The sequence below is a fragment of the Meles meles genome, chromosome 21 (genome assembly GCF_922984935.1).
Source record: "Meles meles chromosome 21, mMelMel3.1 paternal haplotype, whole genome shotgun sequence".
NCBI classification, from domain to species: domain Eukaryota; kingdom Metazoa; phylum Chordata; class Mammalia; order Carnivora; family Mustelidae; genus Meles; species Meles meles.
The window spans coordinates 41639662-41661652 of NC_060086.1; the positions used below are offsets into that span (position 1 = coordinate 41639662).

The window sequence follows — 21991 nt, forward strand, 5'->3', positions numbered from 1 at the left end:
CCCCTAGTACGGGATTTAGGTCCCCTGCCGTCTTGGCTCCCGCTGCGTGCACGATGGCATGCTCCCTGGATGATGGGAACCCCCTTTCCATCTTGTGTCCCTGCAGTCTCTGCCAGAGGTCGTGAACCCTACTTCTCAGGATCCGGGCATTTCGGGTTGTCGGTGTCTTCTAATCGCAGGACTCCCCTAGCGTCAGCCTTCGCCAGGCAACAGCTTACTTATTGGTACACTACGTGCAGCCAGGGCTGGAGGGCACAGGGCAGAGTCTTTGCTGCAAGGAATCTGGCCAAAGCACTGGGGCACTTTCCTGACTGTCAGGAGTACAGAGGCTAGGAAGAGGGGAGGCCTAGGCTGAGCAAGGCGGGAGTCCAAGGAAGTGAAGGTTGACTTATGGTTGGGGAAATGGTAAGAGACTTTGAACCTGATCTGTCCGCTCCACGGAGTGGGTCCACATCCACGCAGAGGGAAAGCTGGGAAAGATTGGGGTGTGAGAAGATCCATCATATGAGTTCACTAAGTGTGATCGGGCTACATTTGGAGGGAGACTTAACAGTGAGAACGTAAGTTCTTGTAGCCCTCTCACCAGGTGCCTCGCATGGTGAAGAGACTGCATTTTTAATAAAGTAAATCCTGGAGCATCGCTGGAACCTGGGTGTGGAGGTGGTTGGGGGAGGAAAAGTGGGAAAAGACAGCCCGTGAATGCAAGAAGGCAGCACAAACTGGGAAGCCGTGAAAGAGGGCCAGTAATGATTTTCATAGTCTGAAGTCTGTGCCAGGGTTCCTTTCCCTTGCTGTGGAGCCCACCAACATCCCACCAGTTGTTCCTTTTGAAATCACATTCCCCTGCCTGGGCGCTGCCTGAAAAATGATGAACGTACAGCTGGGGAGCGATGACAGCAAAGACCTGCACTGTGTCCCGAGATACCACACAACTGCCTTGTTGGGCTGAACGGTTTTGCTGTGTGACCGGCTAGAGTTAATAATGCTGCTCCTGACCAATTCTTTTTTCTTTTTCCATGTATATTATTTATCACTGATTAGTTCCCTTAAGGATGGTTGCTTGATATTAGGCTGCATTTGCTCTACACCCTATTCACAATCATACTCTTTCACGATCCTCTCCATGTTTCATATCTCTTGAGATCGGGCGTGTATGAGGGAGCAGTGTCTAGAAATGGCAAGGAAGCTGTGGCTCTGATTGAGGATGTACAGAGCGCATCTGGCCAGCAGGTGAGGACAGGCATTCAGAACCTTCTGAGTTTCGTCGTGAAGAACCGAGCAAGAAGCACAGGAATCTGCTTAGGGGAGAGGAGCCGAGCTGAGAAATGCAGTAGTGCTCTGTCTGCTCCCGGAAATACGGGCTGGCTTGGGGTGCTCCCTGCCCTTCGTCTTTGGGGAGAATTTCTCGTTTGCTGCAATAACATAGACACGGATATATTCAGTTTATGTTTAAGGTCCCTAATACAAATGTAAAACCTCAGAATACTTTCCAACAGAAGGTCAGGGAAAGGACAACTATCCCTCACCCAGGGAATCAGGAAAATTAGAGTTGGTGAGTTAAAATCCAGCGTCTCTTGCCGAAAGCCTCCTTGAGGGCAGATGCCGTGTGTTATTCACTAAATAAAGTTGCATTAGAGCTGCTCCTGCTGCCAGGATTAAGGGGTTGGTATGGGATAGTGACGAGTTTCACAAAGTAGTCACTTTTCCACTTAGGGACTAGGTCGGACATGCGGTCAGTGTAACGATCTTGTACATTTTGGGAGAAGGGAGGTGTGAGAGGCACAGGAGAAGAAAAGGAACTTGGCTTGGGTTGTAGGAGTTTGTGGGAAGAAGGCAACTGGGATCCCAATCCCAAGTCTGGGAGAGGCACAGAGTAGAGGAGTGTGGGCCAGAGGGACGCTGTAGGCTGAGCCCCTCTGCAGTCAACAGGAAGCAGCTCGCTGGGTGCAGAGACTACGTGCCTGGAACGGGAGATGCCCGTGAGGAGGCAGATGTATCCTCGGGCTGCGGGAGGAAGAGCGGTGTTGCCATAATGTGGGGAAGGCAGAGCTGTGTGGTGGGGACATCAGGGTCCAGGCTGAGGAAGTTCCTGAAGGATCCATGGGGTCGGGACAATTACTAAGCTAGGAGGGAGCAGAGAAGGGCAAGCAGGAGCACGTGGACGGAGTTAGAGCCTGGGCCGGTGACGAGCGGGAGCCCCTACATCTGACTGTCCTCCTGCTCCAGGCCCCCTTGCCCTCTCTCTGTGGGGTCGGTCTCTCCCTCGTGGCCACCATTTCAGAGCCAAGCTGTTCACAGGAGCGAGACGGTACAGGAATGTCGGGGTTAAAAGAGCTACCTGAAACCCATCTGGGATGGGACGGGCAGAGCAGGTTGGTAGCACGCGTCAGGACGCCAGCCGCCTCTCCCCACCACCCCTCGCTCACTAAGGGCCCGTTAGAAGCTTGGGACATGACGGACACAGGTGGCTCTGAAAGTCGCAGGTGGCTCCGAGTGTGTGCCACGTGCCACGTGCTGGGGATTTCACAGTGAACCTGACAGGCGTGGTCCCTGGCCTGCAGGAGCCACACTCCATGGGGAAACGGACGACAGGTGAAGGAAGAAAGCTACTCTGGGATAAGTGCTCGACAGGAATGAGCAGCTGACGGGCTGGACAGGGACCGCGAGGCGGACAGGAAGAGCGCAGGGCATCTCTGAGGGAACAGTCACAGTATTGTACGAGCAGCACCCTTAGGGGTGCCTGGATGGCTCAGTTAAGCATCTGTGTTTGGCTCAGGTCATGATTCCAGGGTCTTGGGACAGAGCCCTGCATCGGGCTCCCTGCTCAGTGGGCAGCCTGCTTTTCTCTCTGCCTGCCTCTCCCCCAGCTTGCGCCCTGACAAGTGAATAAATAACATCTTAAGAAAGATTGGGTTGCCTGGATGGCTCAGTGAGTTAAGGCCTCTGCCTTCGGCTCAGGTCATGATCTCAGGGTCCTGGGATCGAGTCCTGCATCGGGCTCTCTGCTCAGCAGGGAGCTTGCTTCCCCCTCTTTCTCTGCCTGCCTTTCTGCCTACTTGTGATCTCTGTCAAATAAATAAATCTTTAAAAAAATAAAAATAAATAAAAAATCACCACTTCTATCCAGTTCCAAAACATTTTCACCCCCCAAAATTCTTTCCTTTGAATTACATTTTCTGTAATTTCTTAAAAAGGTATCCTACAACACATGACTTCCCTTGCTGACTCTCCCTCACGGAGCATGTTTCAAGGCTGTAACAGTACTTAGTTCTGTTTCATGTCTGACTAATCCACGGCAGGGGCAGCCCAAGGCTCTGTCTTCGTCCATGTCTTCCAGCAAAGCACTGCGGCTGTGCACATTTCAAGAGCGCCCACAGCCTTGCTGCCTTTCATGCTGACTTAGGAGCTTCCATTGTAGGGGCTCAGTAACTCTCATTTTTAAAATCTTACTTATGTAAGTAATCTCGACACCTGATACGAGGCTCGAACGCGCAACACAAGACCAAGAGTCATATGCTCTTCTGACTGAAGACAGCCAGGCATGCCGACTCCCTTTTAAAAGCCAGCACTTTATTTAATCCATGTCCTACAGAAAAACATGACCTGTTCATGCTGTTTACGTCGGCTGACATCTGTTGAAACAGAAAACTGTCTAACAAATCTATCTGTAGTAGGGTTTTTAAGCAGATGAAACAATGAGTGTATCATTATAAATCTCAGCATTTATTTTCTTAGAATCCTTGGGAACATCCCTGCCCTCTGGTGTGTGGTTGCTGAGGCTCAGGCTGAATGTGAAGGGGCAGGACTCACCACGCGCCCAGGCCCGCTCCTGCGGCTCATCCTGGCTTCGGGCTCAGATCCCTCTTCCTGGAAACTCTTCCTGATCAGACTTGTGTGTGTTCCCTGAAGTTCTGTTATTAAGTCCACAGAATGAGCCACTTCCGTACTAGGATTCTTGCTATGGATTTCTGGGACATATATGCTGGTCTGAAAAAAACCGAAAGGCTTGAGTTACTGTGGTATTTTTAGGAGGACAAGGGTCATCTCTGGGTGGTGAGGCTTAAAGCCTCCCCCACCCCCTGTGAAACATGTTTTTCTGTAACGTGCATATACGGCTTTAGAATGAAGCAATTCATAGCTTGTTTGTTTTTTGTTTTTTTGAAGATTTTATTTATTTATTTGACAGATAGAAATCACGAGTAGGCAGAGAGGCAGGCAGAGAGAGAGGAGGAAGCAGGCTCCCTGCTGAGCAGAGAGCCCAATGCAGGGCTCGATTGTAGGACCCTGGGATCATGACCTGAACCGAAGGCAGAGGCTTTAACCCACTGAGCCACCCAGGCGCCCGTTTCTGGTTTTTTAAATAAACGGCAATTACGCCAACAATCTGCTGGAAGGAGCTTCTCACCACACAGACTCCACTGGCGCTCGCCATGGTCCCCAGACTCTGGTGCGCTCAGACTCCGCTAGGGGGCGTGCTCAGGCACATCCCCAGCTTCAGATACAGTGGGTGCAAGTGGGGCCCAGGACTATGCATTTGTGACAAGGAGACCGAGACCCTCCTGGCCATCCTCTGGGACACTCAACTTCATGAGGAACTCGGACTCGTCAGCACAGCCAGACCTACAGGGCGGCGGCAGGCCGTCTCGGGGAGCAGGGCGTTCTGCGGGCCCCAGAGCTGTCTCGCGCCAAGTTCAACAGCCCGCGGTCCCCGTGCCGCGAGGCGGGGGCGGGCCGGGTGCCGCAGCCTCGTGTCCTTCATGAGGCCGTGGATGCCCGGTCAAGCTCCCGGGCCTCTGCGCCCAAGGTGGCGAGCCGCGCTGTTCCCGGCCACGAGGGAAGGGCTGCGGAGTCCGGAGAGCCGAGTCGGCAGAACGGGAAGTCCAGAGCTCGGAGAAGGGGCCTGGGCGGACGGCGCGGCCGGGGAGGAAGGGGACTTCCAGGAAGCTGGCCGGGAAGGTAGGAGACGGGACCTGCTGGTCTTGTTCCCACACGGAGTAGGTAGGACTCTTGGCTCTGATAGCCAGGGGACAGGAAGTCCCCCCAGAGGCTGTTACCCCGCCGTCAAGAGGGCGCTGCCTCCGCTGCTGCGAGCCCACAGCCCCAAAGGACGGCCCGGTACAGGCCAGAGAGGCTGGCGCTCAGCGCTGCGGCTTTTCCCCGTGCCCTCCGGAGCCCAGGTCCGCCTCCGCCGGCCTCTCTCACGGAGCCCATGGCGTTTCCCCGTGCAGCTCCCGTCCTCGGCTTCCTCAGACTGCTGTGGGCCTCCAGCCCGGCCTCTCTCCCCTTCCCTCCTGCTCCAGCAACGCCCTCCTGTCCGGACCCCGGTGTGTGCTGGCCGCGTCCCGGCAGCACGCTTTCCCCTCGTTTCCGCCGAGCTCAGGGCATTCTGTTGCTACTCAGCCGCTGGCGGCGAGGCCGTCGAGAGTGGAGGTGAGACCTGGGGACAGACTGGCAGAAACAGAGCTGGCCTCTCGGCCGCAGATGCCTCACTGTGTCTGAACATCCAAAAAGAGACAGTATAGGGGCGCCGGGGTGGCTCAGTCAGTTAAGCGTGTGCCTCGGCTCCCGTCGTGATCCTGGGCTCCTGGGATGGAGCCCCGCGTCAGGATCCCTGCTCAGCGGGGAGCCCGCTTCTCCCTCTCCTTCTGCCGGCTGCTCTGCCTACTTGTGCACACAGTCTCTGTGTCGAATAAATAAAATCTATTACAAAGAGGGGTAGTATAGGACAGTAGGTGGAATCTAGGGGTGATTTTCCTGTGAGCCCAGGGTTAGGAGTTTGTAAATACTAAAATCAGATAATGAAACTAGGCTAGTACTTAACAAAAGGCTGAATCCTGGGAGAAGTTTCCAATTAGGGGGTGTCTGGGTGGCTAAGGTGGTTAAGCATCTGCCTTCAGCTCAGGTCATGCTCCCAGGGTCCTGGGATTGAGCCCCATGTAGAGCTCCCTGCTCAGGGGGGAACCAGTTTGTCCCACTCCCTCGCTGGTGTACATAACTTGCTTTCTCTCATAGATAAATAAGATCTTAAAAAAAAAGCATAGGAGAACAGTCCATGGAATCTCCAGGTCTTTTCCCCATGACCACAGGTTTAGACTTTGAACATAGTAAAACTGGAAAAAAAACGTAGGCTATTACTTATCAGAAGGCTGAATCCCGTGAAGAATTCCATTTACGGGGGCGCCTGGGTGGCTCAGGGAGTTAAAGCCTCTGCCTTCGGCTCAGGTCATGATGCCAGGGTCCTGCGATCGAGCCCCACATCAGGCTCTCTGCTCCGCAAGGAGCCTGCTTCCTCCTCTTTCTCTGCCTGCCTCTTTGCCTAGTTGTGATCTCTCTCTGTGAAATAAATAAAATATTAAAAAAAAAAAAAAAAAGAATTCCATTTACGGGGGCGCCTGGGTGGCTCAGTGGGTTAAAGCCTCTGCCTTCGGCTCAGGTCATGTTCTCAGGGTCCTAAGATCCGGCCCCGCACCGGGCTCTCTGCTCAGCGGGGAGCCTGCTTCCTCCTCTCCCTCTCTGTGCCTGCCTCTCTGCCTACCTGTGATCTCTCTCCCTCTGTTAAATAAATAAATAAAATCTTAAAAAAAAAAAAAAATTCCATTTATGTATTTTTCCCTTATGGTACTTTAACTGCGACCTTCCTCGTTTTCCTGTTCTTTCTCCACAGCCCCATGTCTTTCTGTTCCCTCAGGTCTTGAGATTAAAAAAACAAACAAACAAAAAAAAAAAACAAAAAAAAACCCAAAACGAAACTAAAAAAGAAAATCAAAAAACAGATGACTCGGGCAAGCAGAAGTGAGGAAGGCCCTGTGGAGAAGTAGTGAAAACCCTGAGCCCAGGAGAGACCAGAAGGGTGAACCTGAGCCAGGAGGGCAACGTGGATGTTCTCCAGGGGAGCGGGCGGGAGACCCCCGTCCCAGGACAGGAGGCAGCAGACGCCCCGGGCTGGGGAGGAGACCTGTGCGCGTGCGTCTCTGGAGCGGGGGAGACGAGTCTCAGGGCTCTCCCTGTCGCCCCCAGCCAGTCCCCGAACCGGAAAAAACGTTAAGTGCCAGCAGTGTGGGAGAAGCTTTAGCCGAGGTTCCTACCTCATTCGGCACCAGAGCCCACACAGGAGAGGAGCCTCACGAGTGCGGCGAAGGCAGGGAAGGCTTCAGCGAGCGCTCCAAGCTCACTGCGCACCTAAGGACGCGCAGGGTGGAGAGACCCTATGGCTGTGGGGAATGTGGGAAAAGCTTCAAGCACAGCTCCAGCCTCCCTGTCCACCAGAGCACCACACCGGGGAGAAGCCTTAGCAGTGCGCCGTCTGTGGGAAGAGATTCAACAACAGCTCCCAGTTCAGTGCTCACCGGCGGGTCCAGAGCGGGCGGAGCCCCCAGCCCTGTGCACATGTGGGAAAAGCTCCCACGTCGGTGCCCACCAGAAGACGCACACTGGGGAGAAGCCCTGCAAGTGCTCTCGGTGTGAGAAAAGTGTCCCCAAGAACCCCGTCCTCACCCACCATCGGGGGCACACAGAGGACACACGCACACCCCAAAAAGGGACACGTGTTACGAGCATATAGGAAAGCCAACAGATCAGTCCCCTACTGTGAGTCTCTCCCGAAGCATCTATCGGCTTCTAGAGGCTTCTGTGAGCGAATCTGTGGCTCGGCAAGAGACTTACAAGCGGATCTCAAGAACCACAGCAGGGCCAGGAATCAGCGTACGTGTGCCGAGCTCTCTTTCTAGGCCCGCCTGTGACCCCCAGTCCTGTGTCACCGTGGACATCCACACAGGATCCACAGTCCTGCCAGGAAACAAGGGTAACCTTGTCCTGGAGAGAGAATGGGTGGCTAGAGGCCTGGGAATGGTTTCTGGGGCAGGTCAGAGAAGACCTTTTCCCTGCTCATGGGAAGCACACCTGGAACTGAACAGCCTCGATATATCCTAATCCAATAATGACCTCTAGGCACCGGCTCTCTGCCATGTCCACCTCAGAGTACATCACTGCTCTCTCCGCCAGTCACCCAGAGAAGACAGTAAAGCAGGAGGGATGGCTTAAGCCACAGGGTACCACTATTCTAAGTCACTTAATCTCAGAGCAAATGTGCCATCTGGGTTCCTCTTTCTAAGATTTCTCCTCTCTATCATGCCTACCCAGGTTCCTGGTTTCTTGCATTATATTTAATGGTTTCTACAGGTTTATAAGCATTACTATTTCTAATGAAAATAATGGTGTTTCTCCCTGTGCTCTCTCGGCTTTTGGTGCTAATTTTCTCGATTAGAGACTTTATCCTTGGGGACCTGGGTGGCTCAGTTGGTTAAGGGTCTGCCTTTGGCTGAGGTCATTATCCCGGGGTCCCGGGATCAAGCCCTGTGTAGGGCTCCCTGCTCATTGGGGAGTGTGCTTCTCCCTCGGCCTCAGCCACCTGCCCCCATGCTTGTGCCATCTTTATCTCTGAAATAAAGAAAATCTTAAGAAAAAAAAAGAATAAAAGATTTTATCTTCATGCAGAGGTCCACAAGTGTCTGAACGGCCTCAAGAGCCTGTGTCGGCACAGGAGGACATACAGGGGAGCAGCGGAATTGGGTCCTTGGGGGGCCGCATGCTCACGGCGGGGGGACATCACAGGTGTAAGGAAACAGGGGAGCAGGAGGAAGGACCTGCACTGAAGAGTACTAAGAAACAACCAATAACCCATTATCCTGAAGAGGTAGTTAACCTGTGAAATTTCCATGGATTCAATGTGGTCGGAGATGGGCACGTCGTCTGGTTCCTGGCCTGTGCACACAAGCCGGTAGGACTTTCTCTCATTACGGTGAAAGCAAGTGTCACGGTGGCTGCTTCAGTCTTTCTGAGGAATTAAACAAGAACAATTTTTTTCCTCAAAACAACAAAGAAAAGTTTTAGTTTTAGGGAAGAAGGAGAAGGCAGGCAAGTCCCAAGAATCCGTGTCAGCGTCTCCTCCAGTCGAGCCTTGCCCAGGCACCCGCACTCGCCTGCACGCAGTTCCCGAGCAGGACCCCACGACAGCCTACGCTGGTCGGTTCCCAGAGACCCAGGCGCAACGCTGCCCTACGCAGACGGGAAAAAGGGCATCTTTCCAGAGCCCGGGTGAAGGCGAACAGGTGGGTTTCACTGTGACCTGTCCCGGGACAGCTGACTCCACTGGACATCATGGTGGGGAGGACAGACAGCGCCAGGGTGGATCCGCAGGGAAGGGCTGTGGATACCTGGTCACGGAGCGGGATTTGCTTAATGAGGGAACCAGCGGAAGTCAGGGAAACAACAAGGATCCGAGGCGCTCAGGGAGCCTCTCCAGCAGGCTCCTCCCACTCCCGGGTGCAGCCAGGGAGCTGGGGCAACTGCTGACTGCTTGCCTTGTTGGAAGTGGGCTGCCTCGCCCCTCCAAACCGCTTCATGCCCCAGTCTGCCGGACAGAGAAAGGAAGAGCCCAGCCCTCGCCTGTCAGCTGCCCTGCACAGTCTGGAGGAGACAGGTAGGAAGGAACTGGAGAGCACATTCATTTATTCATTCCTTCAGGAAGTATTTGGTATCTCCTCGTTCTCTGCTATACCCGGTTCTTTAGCGGCCGCATACAACACCGTCAATGAAGCGGACACTCCGTCTCCCAGAACCACCTCACCGGACCTACACAAGCACCAGCACCAGTCGGGCAGAGCCACCGGCTCCAGCCCCCCAAGATGGGACCCAGCTCTGCAGGGCCTCTCTTCCAAGTCCTGATTAACCCAACCTTCCACTGTGTTCCCCCGACCCCACGGGGACTAGCTGCTCCCTGCGCTCACTATGTCGGGTACCTTCCTGCCTACCTCCCAGGGACTCCCACAGCCTCACCACTGTCCTGGCCCCGGAGGAGGAATCTGAAGTAGGTGCACAGCAGGGAACACCTCCAAGCCTACAGCTCTCTTCTCCGGTACAGAACAGCCTCCTGCTTTGGTTCCGCCCTTCACGTGTCTATTAAGAAGTCAGTTTTCCCTCCTATGTATGAAATCCTGGCACTCCCCAAATGGTTTCTGTACTTCCCTCCCCCACGGAAACATTTTAACTAATTGATAGAATCTCAGTGGGCACTTCCTTATGATTTACTAACCACTCCTGCAGGCAAGACCCTCAAGATTCTCACAACCCAAAGAAGACGGCCAAAGCCACAGAACACCCCCCCTTCACAGGTATCTGTTGTGGTTCCTCAGTCTAAGATGGCAGATGGGTGCTCGCAGCCGAAACGGGAGCTGGATCCCTCCAGCTGCCCGACCCCAACTTCCCTTTCCCCGGGCCACCTCTTCTCGGCTTCTCCTGGAAGGGGACTAACCCTACCAGCCAGTGCAGGAACAGCCCGGGGGATACTGCGACCCTGGGCTGGAGCGTGCCCATTTCCCCACTGACCTCATCACATGCGAATCTCTGCATTCCCTGTTTTTGCTCCCGTCTCCAGTCTTGGTGCTCATCCTTGGCTAGCTTCCTGGCAGAGAGTGAGGATGGAGCGATCTTTACTTGTGAGGAACACAGAACCCTAGCAAGTAACCTAAGTCCCTGTGGCAGGGGTCAGGCCTCCAAACATGAACTTGGTGCAGCCAACCCTGTTCTGGCAGATGGAGGCAGTGGCTCAGACATGCTCCATGGACTTGGCCATTCTACTGACACCTCTGGAATTTTTGCAGAAGTTTGTGATTTACGCAGTATTGCAAGTAAAGTCTGGGTTTCCTGAGAGGCTCGATGCACACTACGCTCATAGGTTAGGTGATGTGCTTAGAGATTCAGTGACGGAGCTGGATTTTGAATGTGGGTTCAGTCAATTCGAAACTGTTAATTTACTTCAGCCTTTCACTCCTGCAATCTGGTCAACACTTTCTGTGGGACCTCAGGGACACACCTTCTACTGCATGTTACTACCATCAGACTAGGCTTGTGGTGCCAGGGGCCAGAGGCCTCGCCTGCCCTGAATATGCAGGCATCGCTTACGATGCATGTCACATCCGCTACCACCAACTCTCCCAGGTATGCCACTGTGCCTGGCACCCGAGTAAAAGCTACGTAGTACGGCAGAGATAAGACATGGCGCCTAACAAGATTTTATAGCCTCAAGCTTGAAAAGGCCAAAGGAGAGCTCTCATTTGGTAGAAGCATGCTTACACAGTACCCATTACTATCCACCTACTGGAGGGCATCCATGCTTAGCAATAAGCATTGTCCCCTGGAATCCCTGGTTGGATTGGCGTTAGGGTCAAGACTTCATACTCAGACACAGTAAGGAGACATACCCCACATGGGCTGCCTTACTCATTGTGGTTTTGGGGGTTGGCCAAGCACAATGGGGCCTCACTCACCCACGGTCTCCCTCTCACCTTGGCTTCCTAGCCTCTGCTACAAGCTGGGCTCTCAATCATTGCACCTGTATGTTCCTTCTTTTTCAGCTGACAAGCCTTGACAAGTCTAAATGGGGTCTCCTAAGTAGAGATGTATCCCACACCCCCCTTCCTCTGGGTAGTGTCTTCTGATAGATCCCCTTGTCCATGCTGTTCCTGCTGAACTAGCTTCCAGAAAGGTGTTCAGAAAACTTTATCAGACGACATTTAGATCAGACACTCTTTCTTGGTGACAAAAAGCCACCACAAATGCTCCAAGCACAGACTAATTCATACATAACCCCACTCAAAGCTATCACGGAAAGAGCATTTTGAGGAGAGGACCAGATGGAACTGTGAAGCCTACATTTGGAACTGAGCTGTCTCAACCTGTCACCTGCCCACCAATTCAGTAGCTGTTTCCAATTCAGGTCACAACACAACTACAAGGTCCCGTCTATGATGACACAGGCACTGAAAAACTCATCCCCGATTCTTCTTGACTCTCTCCTTTCCAGCCTGAGACGGTATCTCACCGTTTCCTTAAAATAGTTGGGTTCCCTTTGAAGGCCCCATGGTCTGAATGTGAGTTCTGGCTCTTCTCTTGGGAAAAATCCCCGGGCACAGGCTTTGTGGGCTCCTGGAGAGGGTTTGCAAGTTCCCACAGAGTCACAGAGTTGCTGGCTCTTCTTGGGAGCACACACAGCATCGCCTGGCGAAAAACCCATCATTGACACCTTACCTCCCCCAGACAGATCATCTTAGGAGCCCAAGGAAGAAAGGTATAGGTACAGAGATATATAGGTACAGAGATATATAGGTATAGAGGTATATAGATATATAGAGGTATATAGGTATAGAGGGCCAGAGCTAAAAACGTACCTGAGGAGTGCGTATGTGTGGCAGGGCAGAAGAGAAGAGTCAGGAACCCAGGGTCACACTGGATAGTGACAGAGAGAACTTAGTCCTGTTTGCTCAGGACATGCAGAGAGGGCCGTGGCTGCTCCCATGCAGAACCCCGGAGCTCTGACACCTTGCAGGACTGCTCTCAGCCCCCAGATGGTCTCACTCCGGCCCTTTCCTAAGCCAAAAATCAGTTAAATTAGTCTGTTTGAAAGAGGGGTGTGACCCAGACACTGAGGACACAGCCAAGGTTCTCAGAAGTTGCTGGGCATTGCAATTCCTGCCCCACTGAACGGGCGTGTTTAGAGGCAGAAGATTCTCACCTCAGAGCTTGCTCAGGTGAACACACTGCACAACAGAACACTGAGGTTCCATTTACAGGGGTTGACTGTCACCTTTCCTTCATCTTTGGGAACAGGGACCTACTGAAAACTCCGTGACGGTGAGGGTCCAATCTCACTCTCCACCCACCATCCTGCACGGGGGGGGGGGGGGGGGAGTCAGCCCACCCTCGCGGGAAAGCAGCACTAATGCCCATTTGGAAAATAAGTGCTTAAGCAGCAGCAAAATCAGGTTTCTCCACCCTCTTCCCGCTACCTGTGCCCTCAACCAGGCCCTCCACAATGTGGTCTCACCTTCTCTTTACATACTCTCCTTCTCACCACACCTTGATCTCCCAGGATCTCACTCGAAATCCTACACCAAGGTCCGTGCCTTCTCAGGGCTTTCTGGCTGACGTTGTCCCCCAGGCTTGCATCTCGCTGTGCAGAATGGTCAGGAATTGCTTCAGCTCCATAATCTTCTTTGATGCATCTTGGGCGGCTGCCATCCGCAGCAGGTGTCCCAGAGCTGGCTGAGGGCCGCTTGAGGCCAAGCGCTTGCTGGCGACTGCAGGCTGAAGAGCTGGCGGGACATCTGCCCTTGCCAAACCCTTCAAGAGTCAGATCTGCCATCAGCCGCCTGGAGGAATGTGATCACCGAAGAGGAATTCACCCCCAGTGGATGCTGAACAGTTCCCACAACTCTGAAGAATCGATAAAAACCACGCTCTGGAAAGATAAAGTGGCGAAGGTGAGACTTCTTGCCTACTTCATTTTCCTAAGTGTAGGGAAAAACGTACGCATTTTTTCAGGGGGCATATGACAGAGTGACACCTAATGGAAATAGCACTGCCTGTGACTGCAGGTGGTTCTGGTCTCCGCTCCTTGCTTCACTCCATGCTAACTAATTTGGGGCAAATTATGGATTTTCTCTGTCTCTTTTTCACATCTGAAGATAACAATGCCTATATTGCAGGAATGAGAAAAAGATTAGAAATGCTATTTGTAAAGCCTCTAGCTCTGTCCTTGGCAATTAGAAGGTGCCGAGTAAATGGTGTGTGGTCGCAAGAGAAACTCCATCTTCTAGGAATTTCTTCATGGCGTATCTCCCCACCTGACATGTATTTATAGATTCAGGGTCATTCCCCTGCAAGAATGTAAGGCTCTTGGTGAGCAGGAACTGGTTTGGTCATGACGGAATCATAGCACTTCCAATACTGTTCTGTGTGTTTAACTGTTTGGCAAATGAATCAACAGGTGAGAAAATACAAGGAAGACTGGGGTCATCAGACCTGACTGATTGCCTGTCAGGTACTTAGGCACTATGAAGAACAGAAAAGGAGACGAAACTGGTCTGTTAGAGATGTCTCTGACATCTGTCTTCCCTCCATTTCCACTACTAATGTTCTAAAGAGGATTGCTGGACCTGAGCACTACTGATACCTTGGGCCACACAAGTATTTATTGTGGAAGGGTGAACTGTGGTGGTGGTGAAGTGGGGGTGGGGGAGAGGGGAGGGGAAGAGAGGGGTGGTGGTGTCTATGCATTATAGGAGACGAGTAGCTGCATCCCTGGCCTCCATGCACTTGATGTCAGGAGCATCTTTGAGGTGTGACCACAAAATTGGCTCCATTGTTACCAAACGCCTTTTGGGAGCAAAATCATCCTTGGCTTGGAACCCCTGTCTAGGGACAAGTGATTAGACCAGGCTGTATAAAAGCCTTCATCTCTCCACCTGGTCTTCTTTCAGAGTAGATCTGGACTTTCTGACTTTCCGTGCATCTAATCCAGTTGTACAACAAGTCTCTTCCAAAGTCCTGGAGACTCCCTGTTGCCACTGAAGTAAAACAAGATCTCCAAGCTTACAAGGGTGGCCTCAGCATTCAAGGCCCAATCTACCACTCCAGCCTCACTGCCCGGTACTCTGCATATTCTCCAACCCACGCATGTGATCCAGTCTCAGATCCTGGAACCAACAGGCTCTGGGCTTTCAAGCCTTGGTGCCTTGACCCACTAACTTCTCCTGCCTAAACTACTCTTCTCAGGGTCGGATTCACTCAATACAAAGCCAGCGCTGGTCTCCGTCCCCCAAATGAGGGGAGGAAGGGCACTTGAGCCTAGAAATGTGGAAAGGAAACGTTTATGTCCTCAAGGAGAGCACCATGGAAAGGCAAGACCCCACAAGATGAGAACTCCTCCTCGGCCCTGTCTCTAACACGCTCTCCAGGCGCCTGATCTAACTCCAACCAATACCAGGACGTTTCTGGCGGGTTGTCTTCACCGGCTTCGGAGCTCTCTGAGGGCAAGGGGAGGGTCTGAGTGCTCTTCCGAAGCAACAGGCCTCAGTGAACGCGTGCTTCAACGCCGTACATCGCAAGGGCAGGAGACTCGGAACCTTTCAAAGGTCTCATCAGGGGGAAATGCGCGGACCGGTGCCCGGAAGGGAGACGGGGGCGCGCCGGCCACTTCCTCCCCACACCCCCCAGGAGGGGCGAGGTCGCGGCACACTGCCACTCGGGTCTTCGCGTCCCGGGAGGGAAGACCACAGCTGCAGGGTAGAGGGAGGGGCCTTCTAAACAGGAAAAGTCAGCTTCGCAAGTGTCACTCACCAGCCACTCCATCTTTTCCAACGCACTGGACCGGAAGCTGCCGCGGGGAATGCCGGGACCTTCCGACGGCCTGATGCATGCGCAACGGCTCAGCCCCCCCCCCCCCCTCCCAACGGGCTGGGCGGAGGAAGGCGCTTCCTAGAGGACCTTTCGGTTTCTCTGGTGTCCCCTTCCGCTAACCGACAGCCCTTCTCACCAATGAGTCGACAGATCTTCTTGGTGTCGTGCCCTGGAGCCAATCAGGGTATTTAAGCAAACGGCGGGTGGGGGGAGCCGGGCTTTAGGCGTTTGTTAGCTCTCTCCTATTGGTTACTGCTCTTCTGTCGGCCAGGCGCTTCCGCTTCCTGACTTGCCTGGGTTTTCCTTCCGAAGCAGGTGTTGCTCAGAGGGTTTTCCAGATGGGACAGCGAAAGTCGTCAAAGATGGTCACGCTGTTGGTGTGCTAGGCACAACTGTAAATAAGTCCATAATAACGTCATCCTGACAACAATCCTATGAAATCAGTAGTATTACCTTTTCCATCCTCCTGAAGAGAAAACCAAAGACGTTTTTAAGTGACTGTCAAGACAGGTGTAGGGATAGAACTCTCTTCCAGTGTTTTCTTCCCTGTTTCATTTTTCAAAATTCCATGAGTACCGCAAATCATTCTCATATTAAAAGGAATTCTCTCCCTTCCTATTTCCCAAGCTGCAGTATTTCCAGAGGAAATAACTTATGTGTATGTCTTTTTGTACTTTCCCAAATGCAATTTTGCCTATTTATCTTGATTTCTTCCGTCTCACTATAATGACTTCATCTTTTTTTTTAAGATGCTGCGTTTAGTTATGTACCAGAACATATCCAACCCTCTATCATTTCTTCTTTGATGTACAGCAAAGCACTTTACTAATTTTCAACATGTTTTTGTGTTATTCTAGATTGGAGTAGTCTGGATTTGTTTTGAAGAGGGAGCTGATGGATTGTGATGTTGAGTGTGAGGATAAGAATTGTAATCTGTGGGGCACCTGGGTTGCTCAGTGGGTTAAGCCTCTGCCTGCAGCTCAGGTCATGATCTCAGGGTTCTGGGATCGAGTCCCGCATCAGGCTCTCTGCTTGCAGAGAGCTTCCTCCTCTCTCAGCGTGCCTCTCTGCCTACTTGTGATCTCTGTCAAATAAATAAATAAAAATCTTAAAAAAAAAAAAGAATTGTGATATGTGTTTTCTGGCCCCTTTATTGATCATTTATGAAGACACTAGTTACACCCTGAAGGGGTAGCCCTCCATCAACATATAAATGGAGGGAGGTGGGATGTGAAATAGACTAATAAACCTCCCTAGGAAAATATTCCACTTTGATTAAAAATCATCTGTACAGTTTTCACTGAACACTCCCGCATGCATTATCTCTTTAATCCTTATAATGTTACTGCTGGCTATTCTATTCATTTTACATATGATGAACGGGAGTGCTCGGGAGATCCAACCTGGTGGTTACCATATCTCATTTGCACAATATACCAAAATGCCCAAGGCTCTAGGCTCCTGGTGTCATGACATTTTTAAGGTTTCCTGATGCCTTTCTATTCACAGGGCAGTGTAACTAGACCAGTACACTGACAACAGAGACATAAGAGTCTGATTTGGGGAAAAAACAAAACAAAACAAACAATGGCAGAGTAGTGCTTCTCTGTAACCCTAGTTGCGTGTCTTCTTGGCCTCCTAAAATCTTTAGTGCACCCTTAAGGTCCTTGTTCCTCAGAATGTAGATGAGAGTGGAGTATGGGTGTAACTATGTTAAGAACAGGATAAAGATAAGGAAATTGGTCTGACCAAGGAAGTAGCTGTTCTAGGTGAGATTTAGTCAGCGGTCACTATCCCTGTGGGAATTCCTGCACCACCAGGTGGGACCTGTGGGTTCCTAAGCCTTTGCTTCTCTTCATTCATGGCTTAGTAGATCCCTGGCCAACATCTGTAATGTAGATATAGTTAACAAGGACCAATCCTATGGAGAAAAGAAGTATGATTGTAGGAAGATGATTGTAGTCACAAAGACACCTAACTTTTGAAAGGTTTATGGCCATATGTAACTTTATCCAGGCAGGTACCTCATAAAGGAAGTGGTCAGCTGTCCCTCTGCCTTTCACAGAGGGACAGCTGTAATGTGGCAGGCATCTGTCAGCTGTCCCTCTGCCTTTCACAGAGGGACAGCTGTAATGTGGCAGGCATCTGAACTAGGGAATTGTCGAAAACATTCTGCAAGGCCAGAGTTGCCAACTTCAAGCAGTCGTATCACTGCTTGACCACAGCATGGTGGAAGGCCAACAGAGGACTATGTGTGGCCAAGGCTATCACTGCTGAGAGAATGCTCTCTGTGCAGTTCAGGGCCAGGACGAACAACAACAACAAAAAAAAACAACAAAAAAAAAGGGAAAATAAAGGTCAACTATAATCTTATGGCATATTTGTGTCCATCTCCAAGTTTTCTGGCTTTCTGGGATTACCGTATTTTTTATTATCCAAATAATGACATGAGCCTTCTTCCATGGTTGTAGGATTTTTTTTTAATTTTAAAAAAGATTTCATTTATTTATTTGACACAGAGAGAGGGAGAGAGAGAGGGAGAAGCAGACTCCCCACTGAGCAGGGAGTCCAACGTGGGACTTGATCCCAGCACCCTGGGATCATGACCTGGACCGAAGGAAGCCACCTAACTGACTGAACCACCCGGGCGCCCTGTAGGATGTTTTTGTTTCACATTTTTCTGCAATTTTTCATTACACATCTCATTTGTGATACACATCCAAGTTGCCGCATGTGGCTCTACATTATTTTTATTCTGTACAGTGTTCCACCGTATGACCACCATATTCCTTCATCTGTTCTTCTGTTAGTGAACATTTGGGCTATTTCAGTCTTCTATTATAAACAAAGCTGTTGTGAACATTACTGTATATGGAAAGAGATGTATTTTTAAAAGACTTTTGGGCACCTGGGTGGCTCCAATGGTTAAGCGCCTGGCTTCGACTTGGGTCATGGTCCCAGGGTCGGGATTGAGCCCTGCATCCAACGACCTGCTCAGTGGGGAGGCTGCTTCTCCCTCTCCTGCTGCTGCTCCCTCTGCTGTGCTCTCTCACTCTCTCTGTCGAATAAATAAATAAAATCTTAAAAAAAAAAAAAGACTTTCTTTAGGGTATGCCATGGAGAAATAGGTCATTCATATGCACATCTTCAGCTTTGTTAAATAATGCCAAATACTGCTGGCTGTATATAAAACTTTGTGGTGTTTTGGGGCACCGGGGTGGCTCAGTTAGTTAAGCATCAATCTTTGTCTCAGGTCATGATCCCACGGTCCTGGAATCCAGCCCTGCAGCAGGCTCACTGTTCAGCGGGGAGCCTGCTTCTTCCTCTCCCTCTGCCCCTGCGCTCTCTCTCAAATAAATAAAATCTTAAAAATAAAATTTCCTTGTGTTTGATATCATTGTCATCTCTTGGTATTGTCAGTCTTTTAAATTACTACTACTTAGAAGGAATAAAATAATATTTCATTGTGTCTTTAATTTGAATCCCTGATTCCTAATGAAATCTGGCATATTTTGATACATGATTATCAAATTGTTTCTTCCAATTAGAAATTTAGACCTCAAATATTTCTCAGATTCTCTAGGAATGCTTCCACCTTCCTGGTTTTTATTTTGTTCTCTGTGTAGCTCTGAGTCTTTCCACCTTTCACAGTTGGCCCGTTCTTACCTCTTTCTCCATGCTGCTGCCATTCTTTCTTGTCTGCTTCTTGCTACATGCAAAGCGTGGGCACAGTACTCTTGTTTTGTTTTTCAAACAGGCTTCACTGGTGCCTAAGAATAATGACTATAGCAGAGAAACTAAAATCAAAATCAGGGAGTACTCCCTTCTCACTATTGGACATGAGTTTTACAGGGGTTCCCCCGCTGTCTCTCTAGTTTTGCCTGACATCATGGTTATGGCATCGGAGCATCTTCTCCTGTATTAAAATCCTTCTTTTTTTTATGATTTTATTTATTTGACAGAGAGAGAGACAGCAAGAAAGGGAATATATGCAGGGGGAGCAGGAAAGGGAGACGCAGGCTTCCCGCTGAGCAGGGAGCCCAATGCAGGTCTTGATCACAGAACCCCAGGATCATGACCCAAGCTGAAGGCAGATGCTTAGTGACTGAGCCACGAGGCTTTTGGGAAAGCCTCCTTTTCTAAATTTAATGTCTTGGGGCGCCTGGGTGGCTCAGTGGGTTAAAGCCTCTGCCTTCAGCTCGGGTCATGATCCCAGGGTCCTGGCATCGAGCCCCGCATCGGGCTCTCTGCTCTGTGGAGAGCCTTCTTCCTCCTCTCTCTCTGCCTGCCTCTCTGCATACTTGTGATCTCTGTCTGTCAAATAAATAAATAAAATCTTAAAAAAAAAAATTTAATGTCTTCACTCTCCTTGTCTCAATCCCCTACTTTTCCCACCAGAAAAGCAAAAGAAGTTAAAATTATACTCTGAGATGTGTATTACCTTACCAATAGTAATGCAACACTTGGTGTCCAAAAACAGGCTTCTAAATACCATTTGAGAAATGGCTGGGCTGGGGAAGGCATAAATACAAGGTGGGCATTTCCTGTGATGCCAGAAAGCAAAAAAGTGCTCAAATAATTAGGGAAAAGTCATAAAAAACCAAAAGCTTGAATAGGCTCCCAATGATCAAATAGCTGACAATTTAATAATAACAGATTATAAACCACTGGATAAAATAGGAAACCTTGATTCTGTAATACAGAAATAAATGAATTAAACTGACTTTCATTAGTAAGAGGGTATTTACCTAGTTTCAAATTACTTCCCCATTAAACAGTTATTAATTAGAAAAGAAAGTTAAAATGGAAAAAATACAGGAAAAGCCCAGCAGATGCCACACTGAGTGATCCAAGTAATATCATTAGCAAAGGGACAAACTGAAATATACGTCACCTGTCTTTGTCTGCTCAGGCTGCCATAACAAAACACCACAGAGTGGGAGACTTCAACAGGCATTTATGTCCCCATGTTTCTGTAGGCTGGAAAATCAAGGATAAATATTGTGGGAGGGTTCATTTTATGGTGAGAGCTCTTTCCTCACAGATGAACACTTTGTTCACACACGGAATATTCTCTGAATGGGTGTGGAGAAAACTTTTTCTTCCCCTTTTTATAACGTCACCAATTTTATTGGATTAGGTGCCTGCCTAACCCTAATTAACTGTTAAAGGCCATATCTTCAAATATAATCACACTGGGCACTGGGGGCTCAACGACTTTGAGGTGGGGAGATGACACAATTTAGTCCACAGCAACACCCGATAGGATACGATGAGAAGAAGACAACTTCACTGCCGTGGTGTTCCTGCCAGACAGGCAAAACTTGAATCTAGTTAAGAGGAAGCATAAAGCCCAAACTAAAGGATGTTCAATAAAATAACTGGCTACTGATCTTAAGCGTCAGCACTAAGAATGCCAACAAAAGACTGAGGAACCATTTGAGACTGACAAAGATGTGACAGGGCACGTGGCTGGTTCAGTCAGAAGAGCATGCGATTTGTGATCTTGGGGTTGTGAGTTCGAGCCCCACGCTGGGTGTCCACGTTATTTAAAAAGAAAATATTAAAAAACAAGAGATGACTAAATGCCATGTATATATCTTAGCAAAATCTTCTTGCTATGAAAGACCTTACTGAGACAAATGGCAAAAGCTGAATGGAGTCTGAGGATTGGATATCATGAGTTAATGTTCATTTAGTAATTTTGATGACTATATTGTGGTCCCATAGAAGAATGCTCCTGTTTGTGGGAGATACTAAGATATTTGAAGGACAGTGTCAAGTCGTCGATGTACTCTCCATCAGAAGGGAAAAGTTCTTTGATTAGGTTTTCAACTTTTCTGTACCTTCTTCATTATTTCAAAAAGACAAAAATATTTTTTTGAAAAAAGCACAACCTTCGCAGTCAAGAGTATCTGGGATTGACTCCCAGGCCTCCGCTATGTACTCTCAAGCAAGTTTCCTCCCGTGCGCCAACGTGCTCATCTTAAAATGGGAACAGTATAGGCTGTTGTGAGGAGTGGATGAGGTGATTCTGATAAAGAGGTTAGATCACCGCCTAACACATGGGAAGGACCAGTAAAGTAGGCTACGGTGATGTAGTCAGGTAAACTGGACCTCTTCACCAAATGATTAATGGAGCTTGCAAGTCAGTCTGTAATTGGACCCACATGCTAGAGCATAAGCTTGCCAAGCCAGACTCACTCTCCAGTTCCTATTTCTCACCAACTCCTTTATTGCAACATCTTCTAATCAGGGCAATGGAATTGAACCTCATTCCATGTCCTCATGTCCCTCATGTCCATAGACAGGAAAATAATTGACTCCCTGCATTGGCAGGTTCAAAATTTGGTCCTTCTGACTCAGGTTTTCACACAGACTTCACTCCATGTGAAGGCTCTATGTGACATGTCCTTAAATTTGTTTAAATCCACTGACCAGACTAGCGTATCCACATGCTGGCCATCTTCCATTTACTTAGGTTCCTGAAACTTAAAATTGCTCTGGTTTTTCTTTCTCATTTTTCGAATTTCCAACTGAGTAAGACGCCAAACATACTTTTTCTTCTGGAACTCTGGAAATAGAACTTCAAAGGGCTTGCCTACTTAATTGCTTCTTTCAAAGTTTTTGACTTTGTGTCACTGGCGAGGTACTCACTACTGGGAATGGAATACAAACACACATGCCGTCTGTCGTTTAAGACGATCCCTGTGATCCTTTCACGTACCACAGCAGTCAGCCTCCTCCCTCCCGAATG

General features: G+C 49.9%; 1 protein-coding gene across 12 annotated transcripts in view; it reads right to left on the bottom strand.

Annotated features, from left to right (window-relative positions):
- ZNF75A (zinc finger protein 75a) overlaps positions 1–21991 on the bottom strand; it is a 47411-nt gene that overhangs the window by 10484 nt on the left and 14936 nt on the right. The window contains exons 9-16 of one of the 12 annotated variants that reach the window (XR_006816661.1): positions 20129–20214; positions 18901–19017; positions 15175–15626; positions 12225–13294; positions 11879–12054; positions 10384–10459; positions 8702–8829; positions 6504–7303 (exon numbers count right to left, since the gene is read on the bottom strand). The exons of 4 other annotated variants lie outside the window; for them this stretch is intronic. The gene's annotated coding sequence lies outside the window, so the exon portion shown is untranslated. Of the gene's footprint in view, positions 1–6503; positions 7304–8701; positions 8834–10383; positions 10460–11878; positions 12055–12224; positions 13295–15174; positions 15627–18900; positions 19018–20128; positions 20215–21991 lie in introns of those variants that run through there. 7 more of the 12 variants (XR_006816659.1, XR_006816665.1, XR_006816664.1 and 4 more) reach the window with 7 other exon arrangements.